This window comes from Solea senegalensis, linkage group LG5 (genome assembly GCF_019176455.1).
Source record: "Solea senegalensis isolate Sse05_10M linkage group LG5, IFAPA_SoseM_1, whole genome shotgun sequence".
NCBI classification, from domain to species: Eukaryota; Metazoa; Chordata; class Actinopteri; order Pleuronectiformes; family Soleidae; genus Solea; species Solea senegalensis.
Genome location: NC_058025.1, coordinates 3,846,315 through 3,856,418, shown reverse-complemented (window position 1 = coordinate 3,856,418; position 10,104 = coordinate 3,846,315).

The window sequence follows — 10,104 nt, the reverse complement described above, 5'->3', positions numbered from 1 at the left end:
GTCTTGGAACAGATCAGACAAAATTACCATCACCTTCAGCAGAACCACCAGTTTCTACAGTCCCTGATGAGGTACTAAGCTCAAGAACAGTGACTCAAAGTCCACCTTCTTTCATATCATCAACCATTCAGGGTATTGATGATGACAATATTGTCAGTGAAGTTACAATGGTTGAGTCTAGTCCATCCATCATAGCATCAACAATTAAACCTGAAACATCATCCTTCCTCATCACAACCGGTACAGATAGTTCTGGAGATGGCACAAATGACTTTACTGAAGACTCAGTGTTCACTACAACTGTTTTCCCTTCAAAGTTGAGTCCAGAGTCTCCATCTGTTACTTTATTAGATGAATCCAAACCAAGTGATTCTTCCTCAGCCACTGTTACAATTGCTTCATCACTTTACAGTACAGACGAACCAACTTCATTGTCATCTAAAACACAAGAGACTGTTACCATGAGTCAGACAGAGGAAGAGTCAGTGGCGCTTGAAAAGAAATCTTCCTCCCCAACAACTGATGCATCAATCAAAGATGCTGCATCTCCTTCTGTTTCATCACTGTTCAGCACAGAGACGCCAACAGGACTGCCAGTTAGGGACCAAGACAGTGCTGTCACAGATCAGACTGCAAAGCCCTCGTATCAGGATTCTGGTTTTTCTTCCACCACTGCAACACAAGGAGAAGGATCAGGCGACCAAACTCCAGACATGTTCACTTCATCCTCCTTTGTCCCTGATACATCGTCTTTATTCAGCACTGTGTCCCCAACAGCACAATCTCCTCAAACAAAAGAAAGTCTTGGAACAGATCAGACGACAATATCATCACCCTCAGGAGAACCACTGATTTCTTCAGTCTCTGCGGAAGTGCTAAGAAGCTTAATCACATCAACTCAAAGTCCACCTTCTTTCATCTCATCAACCATTCAGGGTATTGATGATGACCATATTGTTAGTGAAGTTACAATGGTTGAGTCTAGTCCGCCCATCATAGCATCAACAATTAAATCTGAAACATCATCCTTCCTCATCACAATCGGTACAGATAGTTCTGGAGATGGCACAACTGACTTTACTGAAGACTCAGTCTTCACTACAACTGTTTTCCCTTCAAACCTGAGTTCAGGGTCTACATCAGTTACTGCATCACAGGAATCCAAAACAGGTGTTTCTTCATCAGCCACTGTTACAATTGCTTCATCACTTTACAGTACAGACGAACCAACTTCATTGTCATCTAAAACACAAGAGACTGTTACCATGAGTCAGACAGAGGAAGATTCAGTGACACCTGAAAAGGGTTCTGCCTCCCCAACAACTGATGCATCAATGAAAGACACTGCATCTCCTTCTGTTTCATCGCTGTTCAGCACAGAGACGCCAACAGCACTGCCAGTTAGGGACCAAGACAGTGCCGTCACAGATCAGACTGCAAAGCCCTCGTATCAGGATAATGGTTTTTCTTCCACCACTGCAACACAGGGAGAAGGATCAGGTGACCAAACTCCAGACATGTTCACTTCATCCTCCTTTGTCCCTGATACATTGTCTTTATTCAGCACTGTGTCCCCAACAGCACAATCTCCTCGAACAAAAGAAAGTCTTGGAACAGATCAGACAAAATTACCATCACTTTCAGCAGAACCGCCAGTTTCTACAGTCTCTGATGAGGTACTAAGCTCAAGAACAGTGACTCAAAGTCCACCTTCTTTCATATCATCAACCATTCAGGGTATTGATGATGATGATATCGTCAGTGAAGTTACAATGGTTGAGTCCAGTCCGCCCATCATAGCATCAACCATTAAATCTGAAAGAGCATCCTATCTCATCACAACTGATACAGATGGTTCTGGAGATGGCACAACTGACTTTACTGAAGACTCCGTCTTCACTACAACTGTTTTCCCTTCAAAGTTGAGTTCAGAGTCACCATCAGTTACTGCATCACAGGAATCCAAAACAGGTGCTTCTTCATCAACCACTGTTACAATTGCTTCATCACTTTACAGTACAGACAAACCAACTTCATTGTCATCTAAAACACAAGAGACTGTTACCATGAGTCAGACAGAGGAAGATTCAGTGACACCTGAAAAGGGTTCTGCCTCCCCAAAAACTGATGCATCAATGAAAGACACTGCATCTCCTTCTGTTTCATCGCTGTTCAGCACAGAGACGCCAACAGCACTGCCAGTTAGGGACCAAGACAGTGCCGTCACAGATCAGACTGCAAAGCCCTCGTATCAGGATAATGGTTTTTCTTCCACCACTGCAACACAGGGAGAAGGATCAGGTGACCAAACTCCAGACATGTTCACTTCATCCTCCTTTGTCCCTGATACATCGTCTTTATTCAGCACTGTGTCCCCAACAGCACAATCTCCTCAAACAAAAGAAAGTCTTGGAACGGATCAGACAAAATTACCATCACTTTCAGCAGAACCGCCAGTTTCTACAGTCTCTGATGAGGTACTAAGCTCAAGAACAGTGACTCAAAGTCCACCTTCTTTCATATCATCAACCATTCAGGGTATTGATGATGATGATATTGTCAGTGAAGTTACAATGGTTGAGTCCAGTCCGCCCATCATAGCATCAACAATTAAATCTGAAACATCATCCTTCCTCATCACAATCGGTACAGATAGTTCTGGAGATGGCACAACTGACTTTACTGAAGACTCCGTCTTCACTACAACTGTTTTCCCTTCAAAGTTGAGTTCAGAGTCACCATCAGTTACTGCATCACAGGAATCCAAAACAGGTGCTTCTTCATCAACCACTGTTACAATTGCTTCATCACTTTACAGTACAGACAAACCAACTTCATTGTCATCTAAAACACAAGAGACTGTTACCATGAGTCAGACAGAGGAAGATTCAGTGACACCTGAAAAGGGTTCTGCCTCCCCAAAAACTGATGCATCAATGAAAGACACTGCATCTCCTTCTGTTTCATCGCTGTTCAGCACAGAGAAGCCAACAGCACTGCCAGTTAGGGAACAGGGCAGTGCTGTCACTGATCAGACTGCAAAGCCCTCGTATCAGACTGATGAATTTTCTTCCACCACTGCAACACAGGGAGAAGGATCTGGCGACCAAACCCCAGACATGTTCACTTCATCCTCCTTTGTCCCTGATACATCGTCTTTATTCAGCACTGTGTCCCCAACAGCACAATCTCCTCAAACAAAAGAAAGTCTTGGAACGGATCAGACAAAATTACCATCACTTTCAGCAGAACCGCCAGTTTCTACAGTCTCTGATGAGGTACTAAGCTCAAGAACAGTGACTCAAAGTCCACCTTCTTTCATATCATCAACCATTCAGGGTATTGATGATGATGATATTGTCAGTGAAGTTACAATGGTTGAGTCCAGTCCGCCCATCATAGCATCAACAATTAAATCTGAAACATCATCCTTCCTCATCACAATCGGTACAGATAGTTCTGGAGATGGCACAACTGACTTTGCTGAAGACTCAGTCTTCACTACAACTGTTTTCCCTTCAAAGTTGAGTTCAGAGTCACCATCAGTTACTGCATCACAGGAATCCAAAACAGGTGCTTCTTCCTCGGCCACTGTTACAATTGCTTCATCACTTTACATTACTGACAAACCAACTTCATTGTCATCTAAAACACAAGAGACTGTTACCATGAGTCAGACAGAGGAAGATTCAGTGACACCTGTAAAGAGTTCTGCCTCCCCAACAACTGATGCATCAATCAAAGATGCTGCATCTCCTTCTGTTTCATCGCTGTTCAGCACAGAGACGCCAACAGGACTGCCAGTTAGGGACCAAGACAGTGCTGTCACTGATCAGACTGCAAAGCCCTCGGATCAGGATGATGGTTTTTCTTTAACCACTGCAACACAGGGAGAAGGATCAGGTGACCAAACTCCAGACATGTTCACTTCATCCTCCTTTGTCCCTGATACATCGTCTTTATTCAGCACTGTGTCCCCAACAGCACAATCTCCTCAAACAAAAGAAAGTCTTGGAACGGATCAGACAAAATTACCATCACTTTCAGCAGAACTGCCAGTTTCTACAGTCCCTGATGAGGTACTAAGCTCAAGAACAGTGGCACCAAGTTTGCCTTCTTTCATATCATCAACCATTCAGGGTATTGATGATGACGATATTGTCAGTGAAGTTACAATGGTTGAGTCTAGTACGCCCATCATAGCATCAACAATTAAATCTGAAAGAGCATCCTTCCTCATCACAACTGATACAGATAGTTCTGGAGATGGCACAACTGACTTTACTGAAGACTCAGTGTTCACTACAACTGTTTCCCCTTCAAACCTGAGTTCAGGGTCTACATCAGTTACTGCATCACAGGAATCCAAAACAGGTGCTTCTTCATCAGCCACTGTTACAATTGCTTCATCACTTTACAGTACTGACAAACCAACATCATTGCCATCTAAAACACAAGCGACCGTTACCATGAGTCAGACAGAGGGTGATTCAGTGACGCCTGAAAAGAGTTCTGCCTCCCCAACAACTGTTGGAGAAAGCTCAAGTGAACAGACAACTGATGCATCAATCAAAGACACTGCATCCCCTTCTGTTTCATCGCTGTTCAGCACAGAGAAGCCAACAGCACTGCCAGTTAGGGAACAGGGCAGTGCTGTCACAGATCAGACTGCAAAGCCTTCATATCAGACTGTTGACACTTCTTCCCCCACTTCAGTACATGAAGAGGGCTCAGGTGTCCAAACACCAGACATGTTCACTTCATCCTCTTTTGTCCTTGATACATCTTCATCCTTATACAGCACTGTGTCCCCAACAGCACAAACACCTGAAGCAAAAGAAAGTATTGCAACAGATCAGACAACAATATCACCCCCCTCAGGAGAACCACCAATGTCTGCAGTCTCTGATGAGGTGCTAAGAAGCTCAATAACGTTGACTCAAAGTCCACCTTCTTTCATATCATCAACCATTCAGGGTATTGATGATGACAATATTGTTAGTGACGTTACAATGGTTGAGTCTAGTCCATCCATCGTAGCATCAACAATTAAATCTGAAACATCATCCTTCCTCATCACAACTGATACAGATAGTTCTGGAGAAGGCACAACTGACTTTACTGAAGACTCAGTCTTCACTACAACTGTTTTCCCTTCAAAGTTGAGTTCAGAGTCTCCATCTGTTACTTTATTAGATGAATCCAAACCAAGTGATTCTTCCTCAGCCACTGTTACAATTGCTTCATCACTTTACAGTACAGACGAACCAACTTCATTGTCATCTGAAACACAAGAGACTGTTACCATGAGTCAGACAGAGGAAGATTCAGTGACACCTGTAAAGAGTTCTGCCTCCCCAACAACGGATGCATCAGTCAAAGACACTGCATCTCCTTCTGTTTCATCGCTGTTCAGCACAGAGACGCCAACAGGACTGCCAGTTAGGGACCAAGACAGTGCTGTCACTGATCAGACTGCAAAGCCCTCGGATCAGGATGATGGTTTTTCTTTTACCACTGCAACACAGGGAGAAGGATCAGGTGACCAAACTCCAGACATGTTCACTTCATCCTCCTTTGTCCCTGATACATCGTCTTTATTCAGCACTGTGGCCCCAACAGCACAATCTCCTCAAACAAAAGAAAGTCTTGGAACGGATCAGACAAAATTACCATCACTTTCAGCAGAACCACCAGTTTCTACAGTCCCTGATGAGGTACTAAGCTCAAGAACAGTGGCACCAAGTTTGCCTTCTTTCATATCATCAACCATTCAGGGTATTGATGATGATGATATTGTCAGTGAAGTTACAATGGTTGAGTCCAGTCCGCCCATCATAGCATCAACCATTAAATCTGAAAGAGCATCCTTCCTCATCACAACTGATACAGATGGTTCTGGAGATGGCACAACTAACTTTACTGAAGACTCAGTCTTCACTACAACTGTTTTCCCTTCAAAGTTGAGTTCAGAGTCACCATCAGTTACTGCATCACAGGAATCCAAAACAGGTGCTTCTTCCTCGGCCACTGTTACAATTGCTTCATCACTTTACAGTACTGACAATCCAACATTATTGTCATCTAAAACACAAGAGACTGTTACCATGAGTCAGACAGAGGAAGATTCAGTGAATCCTGAAAAGAGTTCTGCCTCCCCAACAACTGATGCATCAATCAAAGACACTGCATCTCCTTCTGTTTCATCGCTGTTCAGCACAGAGACGCCAACAGGACTGCCAGTTAGGGACCAAGACAGTGCTGTCACTGATCATACTGCAAAGCCCTCGTATCATGATGATGGTTTTTCTTCCACCACTGCAACACAGGGAGAAGGATCAGGTGACCAAACTCCAGACATGTTCACTTCATCCTCCTTTGTCCCTGATACATCATCTTTATTCAGCACTGTGGCCCCAACAGCACAATCTCCTCAAACAAAAGAAAGTCTTGGAACAGATCAGACAAAATTACCATCGCTTTCAGCAGAACCTCCAGTTTCTACAGTCTCTGATGAGGTACTAAGCTCAAGAACAGTGACTCCAAGTTTGCCTTCTTTCATATCATCAACCATTCGGGGTATTGATGATGATGATGAGGATGATGATATTGTCAGTGAAGTTACAAGGGTTGAGTCCAGTCCGCCCATCATATCATCAACCATTAAATCTGAAAGAGCATCCTTCCTCATCACAACTGATACAGACAGTTCTGGAGATGGCACAACTGACTTTACTGAAGACTCAGTCTTCACTACAACTGTTTCCCCTTCAAACCTGAGTTCAGGGTCTACATCAGCTACTGCATCACAGGAATCCAAAACAGGTGCTTCTTCATCAGCCACTGTTACAATTGCTTCATCACTTTACAGTACTGACAAACCAACTTCATTGTCATCTAAAACACAAGAGACTGTTACCATGAGTCAGACAGAGGAAGATTCAGTGACACCTGAAAAGAGTTTTGCCTCCCCAACAACTGATGCATCAATCAAAGACACTGCATCTCCTTCTGTTTCATCGCTGTTCAGCACAGAGAAGCCAACAGCACGGCCCGTTAGCAACCAAGACAGTGCTGCCACAGATCAGACTGCAAAGCCCTCATATCAGACTACTGATACTTCTTCCCCCACTTCAGTACATGAAGAGGGATCAGGTGTCCAAACACCAGACATGTTCACTTCATCCTATTTTGTCCCTGATACATCTTCATCCTTATACAGCACTGTGTCCCCACCAGCACAAACACCTCAAGCAAAAGAAAGTCTTGGAACAGATCAGACAGCAATATCACCCCCCTCAGGAGAACCACCAATGTCTGCAGTCTCTAATGAGGTGCTAAGAAGCTCAATAACTTTGACTCAAAGTCCACCTTCTTTCATATCATCAACCATTCAGGGTATTGATGATGACGATATTGTTAGTGAAGTTACAATGGTTGAGTCTAGTCCATCCATCATAGCATCAACAATTAAATCTGAAACATCATCCTTCCTCATCACAACTGATACAGATGGTTCTGGAGATGGCACAACTGACTTTACTGAAGACTCAGTCTTCACTACAACTGTTTTCCCTTCAAAGTTGAGTCCAGAGTCTCCATCTGTTACTTTATTAGATGAATCCAAACCAAGTGATTCTTCCTCAGCCACTGTTACAATTGCTTCATCACTTTACAGTACAGACGAACCAACTTCATTGTCATCTAAAACACAAGAGACTGTTACCATGAGTCAGACAGAGGAAGATTCAGTGACACCTGAAAAGAGTTCTGCCTCCCCAACAACTGATGCATCAATCAAAGACACTGTATCTCCTTCTGTTTCATCGCTGTTCAGCACAGAGATGCCAACAGGACTGCCAGTTAGGGACCAAGACAGTGCTGTCACTGATCAGACTGCAAAGCCCTCGGATCAGGATGATGGTTTTTCTTCCACCACTGCAACACAGGGAGAAGGATCAGGTGACCAAACTCCAGACATGTTCACTTCATCCTCCTTTGTCCCTGATACATTGTCTTTATTCAGCACCGTGGCCCCAACAGCACAATCTCCTCAAACAGAAGAAAGTCTTGGAACAGATCAGACAAAATTACCATCACTTTCAGCAGAACCACCAGTTTCTACAGTCCCTGATGAGGTACTAAGCTCAAGAACAGTGACTCCAAGTTTACCTTCTTTCATATCATCAACCATTCAGGGTATTGATGATGATGACGATATTGTCAGTGAAGTTACAATGGTTGAGTCCAGTCCATCCATCCTAGCATCAACCATAAAATCTGGAACGGCGTCCTTCCTCATCACAACTGATACAGATAGTTCTGGAGATGGCACAACTGACTTAACTGAAGATTCAGTCTTCACTACAACTGTTTTCCCTTCAAAGTTGAGTTCAGAGTCACCATCAGTTACTGCATCACAGGAATCCAAAACAGGTGCTTCTTTATCAGCCACTGTTACAATTGCTTCATCACTTTACAGTACTGACAAACCAACTTCATTGTCATCTAAAACACAAGAGACTGTTACCATGAGTCAGACAGACAAAGATTCAGTGACACCTGAAAAGAGTTTTGCCTCCCCAACAACTGATGGAGAAAGCTCAAGTGAACAGACAACTGATGCATCAATCAAAGACACTGCATCCCCTTCTGTTTCATCGCTGTTCAGCACAGAGAAGCCAACAGCACTGCCAGTTAGGGAACAGGGCAGTGCTGTCACAGATCAGACTGCAAAGCCCTCATATCAGACTGTTGATACTTCTTCCCCCACTTCAGTACATGAAGAGGGATCAGGTGTCCAAACACCAGACATGTTCACTTCATCCTCTTTTGTCCTTGATACATCTTCATCCTTATACAGCACTGTGTCCCCAACAGCACAAACACCTCAAGCAAAAGAAAGTATTGCAACAGATCAGACAACAATATCACCCCCCTCAGGAAAACCACCAATGTCTGCAGTCTCTGATGAGGTGCTAAGAAGCTCAATAACGTTGACTCAAAGTCCACCTTCTTTCATATCATCAACCATTCAGGGTATTGATGATGACGATATTGTTAGTGACGTTACAATGGTTGAGTCTAGTCCATCCATCATAGCATCAACAATTAAATCTGAAACATCATCCTTCCTCATCACAACTGATACAGATGGTTCTGGAGATGGCACAACTGACTTTACTAAAGACTCAGTCTTCACTACAACTGTTTTCCCTTCAAAGTTGAGTCCAGAGTCTCCATCTGTTACTTTATTAGATGAATCCAAACCAAGTGATTCTTCCTCAGCCACTGTTACAATTGCTTCATCACTTTACAGTACTGACAATCCAACTTCATTGTCATCTAAAACACAAGAGACTGTTACCATGAGTCAGACAGAGGAAGATTCAGTGAATCCTGAAAAGAGTTCTGCCTCCCCAACAACTGATGCATCAATCAAAGACACTGCATCTCCTTCTGTTTCATCGCTGTTCAGCACAGAGACGCCAACAGGACTGCCAGTTAGGGACCAAGACAGTGCTGTCACTGATCATACTGCAAAGCCCTCGTATCATGATGATGGTTTTTCTTCCACCACTGCAACACAGGGAGAAGGATCAGGTGACCAAACTCCAGACATGTTCACTTCATCCTCCTTTGTCCCTGATACATCGTCTTTATTCAGCACTGTGGCCCCAACAGCACAATCTCCTCAAGCAAAAGAAAGTCTTGGAACAGATCAGACAGCAATATCACCCCCCTCAGGAGAACCACCAATGTCTGCAGTCTCTAATGAGGTGCTAAGAAGCTCAATAACTTTGACTCAAAGTCCACCTTCTTTCATATCATCAACCATTCAGGGTATTGATGATGACGATATTGTTAGTGACGTTACAATGGTTGAGTCTAGTCCATCCATCATTGCATCAACAATTAAATCTGAAACATCATCCTTCCTCATCACAACTGATACAGATAGTTCTGGAGATGGCACAACTGACTTTACTGAAGACTCAGTGTTCACTACAACTGTTTTCCCTTCAAAGTTGAGTCCAGAGTCTCCATCTGTTACTTTATTAGATGAATCCAAACCAAGTGATTCTTCCTCAGCCACTGTTACAA